The sequence below is a fragment of the Xylocopa sonorina genome, chromosome 13 (genome assembly GCF_050948175.1).
Source record: "Xylocopa sonorina isolate GNS202 chromosome 13, iyXylSono1_principal, whole genome shotgun sequence".
NCBI classification, from domain to species: Eukaryota; Metazoa; Arthropoda; class Insecta; order Hymenoptera; family Apidae; genus Xylocopa; species Xylocopa sonorina.
The window spans coordinates 6,156,283-6,168,416 of record NC_135205.1 but is presented as its reverse complement, the minus strand read 5'-3'; the positions used below and the strand labels follow the sequence as shown (position 1 = coordinate 6,168,416).

The window sequence follows — 12,134 nt, the reverse complement described above, 5'->3', positions numbered from 1 at the left end:
ACGGCCGTGATGATCTTAGAAATTGTTTTCATCCAATTGCACCGTTTGCCGACGCAACAGCGTTTCGCGTTCGAGTAACATTAAAAAATCGAGCTTGTGAAATTCGAGTACCGCGGACGTTCGAATTTTGTATATAAAAGATTCGAGATTCCACTGAAATAGCAACGGAGAACGAAGAATAATCGGTTTGTTCCTTTGGCGAAGAACCATAGGAAAATGGTATCTCGTTCAACGGGTTGAGAAGAGACTCGCTTTTGTCGAGAAACTTCCGCGCGGAGCACGTTGGTAAAAAGGCAAATTTCTCGCGTACAATAACAACAGGAAGCTTGCGGTCGTGCGACGAATCAGAGATGTTCGCGTTTCAACGCTCGAAATTCGACGCGGCACGCCGCGAGTTTTAATCCTCGCGGGGTTTCGCTATCGACCCGGTCGTCTGGCGTTTTCGTGGCACTGAAAAATTATGAGGGCGCCCCTGAATTTTCAATGGGACTATTTACGGGTGTTTAGAAGCGACATCGAAGAGTTTTCAACGACCACTCGTTTTTTATCGTTCCTCGATAAAAACCGTGTGACGGAGCTCCAGGGTGATACGTGTTCGCGAATGCATAACTCGAAGTTTATGGCGGGCGTTTTTTTTCCTGAGGCGACGCGAACGGCACGTAGCGCTAATAAGAACCGCGGTGTGCTCGAAAAGTCGCGTATAAAAATTCGATATTCAATCGCACTAAAAATCGCAAGCGAAGAAAGCTACGTCGGTTCCTAAAAAACCATAAATCGCCACTTGAATCGAACGCGAACCGCTAACAGCATCTCTACACTTTTGTCCCGCGCCACGGTCATCCCCGTAAAGTTTATTCGGCGTTGCATCGATTTAAATAAATCGTCCGTACACTCGCGCAAGCGTTATCCGCATACATATTCATCGCAGTGGTCGTAACGAGATCGCTAACTTCGAGCGTAAAAATGTCGCCGTACGCGATGCTCGACGCAGAGAAAAAAAGGAAGAGGGTAGAGCCAGAACGTGGAGCAGCGAAAGAAACGCGAGGTATCCGTATGAAACATCCGCAGTGCGTAAAACGATAATAGAAACGCTCTTGGAGCGACGGTCGCCGATTTGCTGGGTGGTGCCCACGGCTAGGTTTGGGTGCTCGTCAAACAGTCGAGGCTCGCGCGAAGTGGCTTATTTCGAGCGACGTATTCCCGTCGATCCATGCTGGTACTGGCTCGTGCTACCCTTTTTGCCGTGCGTCGCGTTGAAACGCGATTTCGTCCGCTTCTGGCTCATTAAACCGGCCCAGCGATAACCGTGCACGGTGTTACTCGCGTTTACTCGCTGCTGCGACGCGCGACGGGACACAATGGACTCGCGGGGCGAAGCTTTATCGCCAGCCTGTTACGATCGTCGCCATTTTTGCGAAACGCGGCCCAGGCGCGGCGAGATTTATCGGCGGGCATCGACGATAGCGATTCGAGAACTGGCGATGCGAGAGTCGTTACGGGTATAATTGGAGAACGAGGCTCTTTAAACAGAGGTCCCGCCTTATCGAAAGAAAATCGATAGCTTTCAGAATTTATTGTCGCCTACCGTCGAGGAGGGAAGTTTAATGCGCGCGAGACCCAGATTCCAATCTGAAATTAGTAAACCGATCGAGGGTGGATCGTTTCTTACGGTTCTGACCAATCTCTCGCGCACCCCTCAGAAAAGTACATAGCAAATATTATCTGATCTCGAGCGGAGCGATTAAAAACAGCTCCGGGTCGTCATCGATATCAATAATTCTCGACGCAGTCGGCGCACGCGTTTGTCCGCGCGAATTTCGCCCGTTCGACGGAACAATCAACGGCAAACTCGATAATCGCGAACGCGATTCCATTCGTGGCGATTATAAACCTCGTCGGGGTGGTATCGCGCGAATCGACGCCCCGCGTTCAACGAATCGAACGCGAGCTTCGCGGATAATTAAGTTGAAACAATTAAAAAGAAAAACAGCGCTCGCAATTAGAAACGATTCGCTCGATGTGGAGTATAACGACCCCGTATGACAATGCAGTATGCTGGATATTCACCAGCCGAGCACGCGAGGGTAAAAAAAGCGCGAGGAGTCGCGCTCGAGCGTCTTTATTTATTGCGATTGCCGTGTAATCGCGGTCAAACATCGAGTTGGCTACAGAGCAGGGACCCGTGAAGAGCACCGTTGCTGACCACTTTTCGCCTGTTGTCGCGTCGTTTGTCCGCCGTTTGCGGGGACACAAAGAGTTTTCTAAACACCAGCCGCGTTATTTATCCGCCCGTTCGGACGCGTCCACCTTTTTTTTTCCCTCGATCATCTTTATGGCACCCACCGTTCGTTCCATTACTTCGTCGAACATCGCTGCTCTCATCGTGGCACGCTGCGGTAAGCTTCTCGAGGAATTAACTTCTTTTTCTGCTTTCAACAATCAACGGGATAACGATCGCGTTAACAGCGAGGGCGGGACATATTCGTAAACAATTAAACGCGACGATAATTTCGACGAGACAACAGTTTGTAAATCGCTGTAAACGCGTTCGACAATAATCGAGCCCCTCCCAATAATATGTGATTTGTTATTAATACCGCGTGCAGCTCGAACGCTCTAAAAGGATTTTCCAATCAGCCACCGCAAATAGTTATTTAGGCGGTTCAAATAGATTGGACGATTTCGCAGCGGACGTCCCGTTGATGACGGCAATGATCGCGTTCGCCGTTACTGTTTAGAGTCGTAACATAATTGCACGACAAACCGGTCGTTTCGTTTCAACGCGACATTTTAAACGAAGTTAAGTAGAGCAATTCCGATACGCGGCTATACGCGAGACAATAATGGAACCGAGGCGGGGGTGTCGATTACGCGGCAGCCGACGGTTCCGTTTATTTTTCCTGGTAACGCGCGCTTCGTGTGCCGTTTAAATAGTTAAAGAGTCGTGCGGTCGTAAATTTCGCTCGAATGTTTTTCGTTAAATCGCTATAAAAATTACTCCGCCAAGGGACCGCGAATCGAACCGAAAAGTTCGCCAATTTCATCGCTCGAATTGGCGTTCAACGGCTCTGGTACGCTGGGAGTCGTTTAATTAATAGAATCGCGACGAGCAATCGTTCTGACGCGTTCTCGAATCCATCGACGGCTCGTTTCGAAGTCGCGTCCTCGCATAATTCCGCGATCGCCGCCCCAAAATCCGATAATTCCGACGGATTCTCGTTTCAAATGTCGACTCGTCCAGAGATTACACCGCGACAACGCGAAACGCGAGCTGCACGAAAGTAAATCCACCGTGTTGCGTCCTGGAAATCGCGTCGAAATTGACCAGCGAAGGGAGACTTCGTTCAGCCGCGTCGCTGGAGAACCAACCCTCGCGGAGGAACCGCGACCGCCACTGATACAGCATTCGAGCGCTACCAATCGATGGTTCAGGGATAACACGAGCGATAGTGGCGATCGATACGAGTGCGAGATGATTTGTTTATTGAACTATTGAACTACATCAATTTGATTCGAGTCTAATAATAGGAGGTGTAATGTAGTTCATAGAAAACAGAGGGGTTACGCGGATGCTCGATGAATAACGAGTAGCATTGCACACGCGTACTTTATGCTAATTAGTTTACAAGTGTTTTTAAGTCGAATCGAAACGTTGGTTATTAAAACGCGTCCGTCAGAATTCGGTGTAAAGCGTTAATTATATTCCACGCGGTCGGCAATTAAGCTAAATTAGATTTCTTCGCCGCGGCTGCTTCGAGCAGGAGCGTCTTTTTTTTTTTGCTCGACGCAGCTTTGAAATTATCGGAGAAACAGTGGAAAGTTTTTAAATAAAAGTTTCCGCACGGAAGCCGTAGGACCCCGCGTGTAGCTAAACAGAAGTAGCGGGAACTTTGGAGAACGCCCTGCTCTTGATTCACGAGTGAAACGGGTATTAATGAAACAACGGAACTCCAGCGCGTATAATTTTAACGAAAATATTTCGCGTTCGAACGTGAACGAGGATTTCCAATCGAAATTGAGGGTACACGATTCCGCTTTAAAAAGTATCCCCAAAATCAGACACCGCGGTGCAATATTTTCAGACGAGAAGGAAAACTTGCGAACCTCGGTCCAAGCTTCCGATCGGAACAAAACGGAGGCGCCCTAGATAAGTGAATTTCGCGATCGCGATGCCAATTCCCGTTCAAAAGGAAGCCACGCTCGTTTCGTTTCTAGAGGGACGATTTCCGAGCGACTCGATATCGAGAACAATGCTATATTTATCGGCCACTTTTATTCTGTACAACCGCATCGTCGAGCTATGGGCGCTCCTCCATCGAAACAAACTTGGAGATTACAATAGGAACTCTCTGATCCGCGTATCGCGCGTTACTTCTTCCCTGGGATTCTTGTTAAACAGCAATTTCGCGCGCGAGACACGAAACGAAGGGACGCGGGGGTTAAGAAACGGAGAGCAAGGTTCCGATAGCGTACCCGTAACGTACGATCAGAGGGTGAAAAATGCAGGCACGAAACGCCTCGCGTTATTCCCGTTCATCTGTCTTTTTAATAGCTTGTCAGTTTCAGGGTAACGCGAAATCGTTTTTATTCGTCATTTATTTCCCAGCCGCGAATAAACACAGCTATTACACCAGCGGTCTATCATTTGCATTTGATTAAAGTCAATTAGGACTTTATTCAATGTTTCGTTGGAATTAATCATCTTTGTCCGCGGCACCCTTGCAGCGAGCGCGACTTCTTATCAACCGTAATTACGGGTACGTCCTACGGTCCACTCTTTAATTATTCAACAATTACGAGGCGTACACATCTCGCCGCGATACCGTGCGCCAAATTAAAATCCAAGGATCCCCGTGCGAAGTCGCGATCGAAATTATTCCACGCTCTCCCGCGATCTGTTTCATAAAAAAAAAAATTCTTCAATCGGATCCAATCGGACAACAACGGCGATCCGGGACGGTGTATCCGAAAATTAATCGTTCGTATTTGCCACTATTCACTTCTATTCAATTAAACGTCCCATGAATATTCACGAGCGTATTCTCCGACGCTAAATCGCACGGTCCGCGCGTCGTCCCGTCCCGACGCGATCCCATCGTATCGGATCGTTTCCCGTGAACAAAAAAAAAGAAAAAAAAACACACACGAGACTCGATGGAATCGAGGAGATGTCTGCTCGTCCCGCGAAGAATCTCGCGTTCGTAAATCCGGCGAGGCGGACGAAAATTCTTTCCGCGGAGGTATAAATTCCTTCCGGATCGAGCCAACGGTTCGAAGTGGCTCGAGACGGGACGGACGAGTCCTCCGTGCGCTCGGGGACTTTACGAGGAGGAGGACGAGGACGGGACACGGCACAGGGGGATGAATAGGGAACGGCGAAATTAATTGTACGCGCGCATTGTGGCGGGTTTCTTGAATGGCTCGTACGTACGTACACATCGATAAGTCCTTTCACGCTCCCGTTCGTTCGTCCTCATTTTTCCCGGGACCCCTCGAACCCCTGGCTTTTCTTCGAACCTCGTCTCCTCCTTTTCTCGTCGACTGACGAGGATCTATACGATCGCGATTCATCCGTCAATCCATCGCTCTCATCAATCGACGCTTCCCTCTCCCCTATCGCCGCCCCTTTCTTTTTAGGATTGTCGCTGCCTCGGAGTCGACGGATCCTTCTCGGCGGTCCCGCGACAGCCGATGTAATCTGGAGAACGCGTCGAAAGGGTGCGCGTACGGTGGATCGCGACGCTCAGTGTCATTGGAAATTAACGGCGACAATTTTAATAGACGATTATCGATTCAGACTTCGATACGGTCCCCGTGGTGGCGGTCGAAAGTTGTTAACTGCGAAAATTTCAACGATTTACCGCGACCGTACGTAGTAATTTCCATCGGTAAGCTAAAAGATTACCAGTGTAATTGAATCGCGCGTACCATGTTGCGTTTCGGTTGTTTCACGCGGATTCCTGGTTAAATAACGTTCATTGATATTTCCTCCGGTTCTGTAAATATCTACGCGCCCGTTTATTTGTAATTCATACACTCTCCCCCCGCGGGGCCCGTATCGCGTTACTATTATTACAAAATTATAGAAACCGTAGCGTAAGCGTTTTAGTTATTTCGGTTACACCGCGCGTATCTCTGCACGCAACAGCTGTTCCCATCGAAATCGTAACGGGCGTGTAAATCAAAGTTACAGCCGCCGCGTTTAACTCTTAATTACTCTGCTACGAATTTCCGACACCCCCACAAATTTTCAGGGACCACGGTTACCGAGAGTTCGATGTGCATAATGAGAGAAAGAGGACGAGTGGGAGGAGAGAGGGAAAAGTTGAAAGCGAGATAATTATTAAGGGATGAAGAGAGGCTCGATTGAGAAATGTTAAAAACCACCCCCCATCCAAGGGGTTTCTTTCTCTCGCCGTGAAAGATTAACGATATTCCAACGATCCACGGTTTAATTACATTGGAAGCGTGAATCGCGTCAACAGTAAATCCCGGCTTTTAATGGGAGCCATTCGCGGAAGAAATTGGCTCAAGAATGACTAATAAAACGGAATTTACCTCGTTCGAATAAGGGATAAGCGAGGAAGGAAATTCATGCCCCGTCCCGGGGCTCAGCGAGGCGAGGGGCTGGGCGGGAGGGTTGGATTTTATTTGGGGCGAATATTCGATCTTTAATAATGCCGCTTGGGGGGCTTAGACAGTTATAATTAAGCAGACAATAGGGGTAATTGCATGCTCGTCAATATTGGAGAACGCGTAGCAACAGGATGCCGGGAAAATTGCATGGCTCGCCCCCTTGGACAGAGGTAATCAAAACAAGGTGGAAATAGCCCGATTGATATCAGAAATTGCATCGATTCTCTATAATTCGCTTAACGCGAAATCAATTCGCGAATCTGTCCCATTGTGCCAGAGCGTATGCATATCCACCCTCGTCAGCCCTCGCAACGGTTACGTCCGATTCGTTTTCTTCGAAATTGGGACGCGATGATTATGTCCGCGCGTCCCAATCTCGAGCCAGATTGCAATTCCTTCGAGCTGGCTAGCTTTCGCCGGCTCGAATCCTCGCGTTTCGACGCGAGGACACGGATCTATATAATATTCGATAATTATCTTCTGGAAAGGCTCGCCTCATGTTTGACTTGCTCTCGCGTTTCTTCCATTTCGTGGACGCCATCCCTTTTCCTTCTACCGCGAAACTGAGACTGAAATTACAAGCTTGGCACTTTCGTTCCAACTCCGCGAAGAACCCCGCACAGGAACCAAGCCTTATTAAGTCCAAGCATCGTTCGTGGAGTTTCGAAAACTTGCTACGGCGTTACAGACGGTGGAACGAAAGTCCGCGCAACGGTGGGAAATAAAAATCGCTTCCTTTACGAGCGTTTGGCAACGCGAACCAACCAGTAATCGTCGAGACGCAGACCAGCGCCAAGCACGCGTCGTCGCCACAAAGGGCTGATGCGTGACTTGAAAGACCCTGTTGTCTTTCTCAAAATTATTAGCATCGTAATTCTAGCGAATTTTTCACTGTAAGAGATACAGATAGAAGAACGTAAATTAAGAGCAGAAAGAACTCTTTGCTATCGACCATTACAGTAACAGATGGAAGAATCTTTTTGATCATAGATGGAACATTGGTCCATCTTTGACCAAGATCCATCAAATCACGAAATTCAGAGGGTGACCTCTCAGACGTCAAACCTATTCCACGGAATCACTCTCGATAAACTGACCCACGGTCACCCGCATTCCTCTCTCCGCCTGTTCCTTTCAATTTCGTCAAATTTCTCGCCGGCACGAGCGTCTGCTATTTATCTTTAAGCTCGAAGAGTTCGAGGAGGGGCCCCAGCGGTCATTTCGAAGCGTTCCCGTCCCGCGTATCGATACGGACGACTTCCAGGCGGGATGAAAGCGACGCGAGCCGCTTTTGTGCCCCCGGCTTTATCTGGAAATGGATTCCACCAGGGGGAAGATCGTATCTGGCTGGACGTGGGCCGCGTATTTCCGGCGTGTAATCTCCGCATCGAAAGCAGTTTTTATCCGACGGTGTTATTAATTCGCGGGGCAGAGCAATCGTTCGAACGATAACCTGGAAGCGGCGTTCGCGATTTTTCACGCTGGACGTCCACCGCGCGAGCGAGTCCCCATTATACGCGTTGGTTATCCGCGTTCGAAGTACAAAAATTCGTTACGTCGCCGCGAATTCGTTCGAGCGATCGTCCCGTTCGTTAACCATCGTTAATGGCTGCTGTCTTGGTTGAACGGACCCGTTCAAAGCGGCGGCATTTATTGTTCCATCGTTCATCCGAACCGTCGTTTCCAGGAGATTGCGTGACAATGGGTCGAAAGACGATCCCGCTGTCTACGTTGCCTCGGGTTAACCAAATTGTTTGCCGTCGTGTGGATCATTTGATACGCGGGACGCTCGCGGTAGAGGCGAGACGATTATTCGCTCCGTGACACTTTAATCCGATCGAAGGTGTTCCGTCGCACAGAAACGGAGCTCGTCGACGCTGAACGGATAGATTTATGATACCACCGAGCTCTCCAGACGAGAGATCAACTTTCCCTTCAGCTGTGCACCGTCGAGGCACAAAAACGCAGTTGTTCGGTTCAAGTGGAGATTGTTTGGATTTAGAGGAGGGTTTCGCGAGGAAAAATCGTCAGAGAACAGCGCTAGGAGACGGAGCTGATGAGCAGGCTACGAGACGAGTAGACGTGGCCAATATAATTTCTTCGAAACTGTGAAAGTCGATGGAGTGAACGGCGACACTCGCGAAAGTTCGCTCTCGAGACGGCTGCGCGTTCGAGGCGTGCTTGTACGAACCGATTCCTACTTTGCGAATTGCTAATGCGCCACAATATGTGTCAGCGTCGATTCGCTGTATCCATGATTAAGTTGCCAGTCAGCTGTCAGAGGCACATTCATTTTTTACCATCGTCTCGAGTCAGTTCTCAAATTAAATACACTTTTCTCGTGTTCTACTGGTAAAATTATTTAACGCCAGGTATGCAGACGCTGGTCAAATTATGAAAGCGTATCTGTTAGAGAGACCGGTCTGCAACATGCAGAACGAGCTGTTCCAATTTTAACTTTGCCATGCTTTTAGCAACGATAATTATAAAATTTATAAAGGAACGTGGAAAATAATGGATAACACGGGATCCTTGTGTCCTCTTTTTTTCCGCTGTACCCTGTCCGTGGAAATGTAACGCTTTCGCATTATATCGCGTTCCTTTTCGGATGCAGATTTCCCGCAGCAAGGAAAAATCCAACGTTACATAAAGAGTGCACGCGGGGGATGAAATATCGCCGCGTTGCGTACGAGAGAAAATATCTCGAAATTTCAGCCGGTCCAGCGTCTGAACTTCGAGGGGTGAAAGTTCAGTTTCGCGGACCGGGTAACGGTAATAACGACGAACTTCGTCAATTCAATTCCGCGATAAGGTAGCGCCATTTTTGTCACCCGTGTCGCTCGAAATTTCTGCACGGTTCGACGAACCGTCCCGCAGCGACCGGATCGAAAATTAATCATCGCGATACATCATAACTTAGAGTGCTATTCATCAAATTAATATTCACCTGTCGCGGCTCGATTGAGTGATTGATATTCTCCGACGTCAATGCTCATCGCGTATCGAAATTGTTAACAATCCCACTGTATTTATAATTAATAGATGTATAAAAGATCGTTTAAATCGCGTGTGTCCTCGAGTAGAACCCACCCCAGCAAGAGGAATGCGCCGGGTCGAGAGTGATTCTAAATAGTTAAAGCGGCGCACAGCCAAAGGGCAGCCTTTTTAATAGAATTCCGACGAGCTACCCCGGGTATAACCGCGCGCTCGCTGCACCCCAACCCCCGAAGGAGGGTCGCTGTTAATCATTAGTAAGACCCGTTGAATAATTTCGCCTCGACGTAGGAAGCGTCTTTAACGGGACGTTGCACGTGTTTGTCAACACGCTGCTGCTCTCTTTTACTAGCAGTCGCTTCCGGGCGAACGGGGATGCGTTTTTCATGCCCGCCCATATCTGGAAGCGCGCGACCTCGTTTCGCATCCCTTCGCGTTCCGTTCTTCCGCCAGCGCCACGGGAAAAAGATGGGACAACGGTGTTTCTCCGGCGATGAATTCACGCGCGTGTCTCCTTTTCTGTTGACTACCCGTAAACATCGGCTTTGTTCGTAACAAGACGCAAGTAAATATTGACGAGTGCCACGCGGGGATGATTCCGCCGATTACAGTCGGTTAAAACAGACCGTTTCATTCGAGGTCCGTTTGTTTGTCGATGAACGCGTGTCTCTCGCTTTGCGTGTCGCGGGGTGGGTCAAAATCGTGCACCCTTCCGGAATATTATAGTCGAGGGGTGGCTTCGACTCTTCGAAACAACCCCAGCTGTTTTTATTCCTCCGTTCGTCAACGAGATTTACATTTATGTTCATTATCGCGAACTCTGATGCGACGATGTGTGTGTAAGTAATTCCAACAGGAGTATATTATTCCCAGAGTGATTGAAAAATCAGAAAAATTACCGTGCGAATGTCCCTCTTCAGAGGTTCGTGAAAGTCGGTCGATCGCGATGGCACCTCGACGGGAAACAACGAGGGGCTCGTCGAGAGGCGAACGAATTTAAACGAATTTCCAGCAGCGGTTCTCCGCGTTATTATTCGCGGCGTTGTTTGCGTATCCATCCGATATTACGGCCGTGGCGTCGCTTAAAATTTCGCTGATGACGATATTCGATGGCGTTCGTAAATTCCCGAGCGCCCGTGTAAATATCCACGCAACAACCGCGCCGCTGCGTTTATTTGCATTCGCGGCCAGACCTTCGATTCGACCGGTAGTTACTTCGATTACGAGTTACAATTACGAGCCACGAATCCATTTCCATCTCCAGCGTCAAAATCGCTGCGAAGCGCGACGTAATCGGCGTCCTCCACGGTTTCCTTCGCGGCGACGACGATAAAAACACCGTGCTCGCGATATTCCTCCGGCGAGGGAGAAATTCTACTCGACGCGGCTGAAATGCGAGGAATTATTTACGACGACGCCTCGCGACAAGCTGCTTCTTTAACAATCGCACCGATCGAGAACAGTTTCCGGATTGGAACGACGACACCGATAGTCCTGGAATTCAATAACACCGCGACACTGTGGCTCTTTAAAATCTCATCACGATTCTCACGCAACCAACGCTCCTTAAACATTTCTATACTCCAGACGAGAGAATTTATTGTACTCATTCTCGTGATTGTTCGAAGAAATCGAATACTCGTCGCACCACGATCAGATCGATAAAAATGAAGACGTCCATCCCGATCCGTACATCAACCCCTGTTTTAATCCACCAGGAAGCAATTCTAGAAACCCTGTCCAATGCTCCGGTAAACGATCCACCCCGGTCGTTTAAATAGCCCAATCGAGATCTTTCTCGAGGAGAGCCGTAAGTCAAATCGGCGTAGAGGAGGAAAAGTTCGCGAGGCAACTTCTCCCCATCCCGATCTCGAGCGGAGCCAATATTCAACGATCGTTTAGAATCGAGTCGTCCCCGTGGACGGCGTTTAGGGCAATAAATTCGCGACTCGCGGTTGGGTCGAACGGGGAATTCTCTTACGTTTGCCAGTTTTCTCGATGGCCGCGTTACCATGTCGTCCGCCTCCCCCCACGAGAGAAGCTAGTGAGAGAGAGAGAGAGAGAACGTATCCTCGATGGATACGTTCCAAGAAGCTTCCACCATTGAGAGACAGCGCATCGCGGATATCGTTGAATCGAACGACGCCAGGGGACCGGCTGGTAGGTGGCTCGAAACGATCGAACAATGCCGTGGATACGGGCCGCGCCGTGCGTTTCCCATCGGATGGGATCGAGGGCCGAGCAATAGGACGGATGTGTATTACATCTATTTTACGAGTAATGGAAAATCCAGTTCCCCGCCGCGTGTTTTCCTTTCACGCGGCCGCCCGAGCACGGCTGCTTTCAACTCGAAACTTTCCTTATCGCGATAAAACTTCTCCGCCTCCGCATCCGACCGCGCGAGCTCTCGATCGTTTCTCCCTTCTCCACCCCCGCTATATCCATTTCTCTCCATTCTTTTCCTATCCGATCGACCGTAATTGCGATCGTTGATAACCGAGACG

General features: G+C 49.1%; 1 protein-coding gene across 24 annotated transcripts in view; it reads left to right on the top strand.

Moving 5' to 3' along the window:
• Nrm (neuromusculin) overlaps nt 1-12,134 on the top strand; it is a 252,302-nt gene that overhangs the window by 132,637 nt on the left and 107,531 nt on the right. The gene's annotated exons all lie outside the window — the stretch shown is intronic.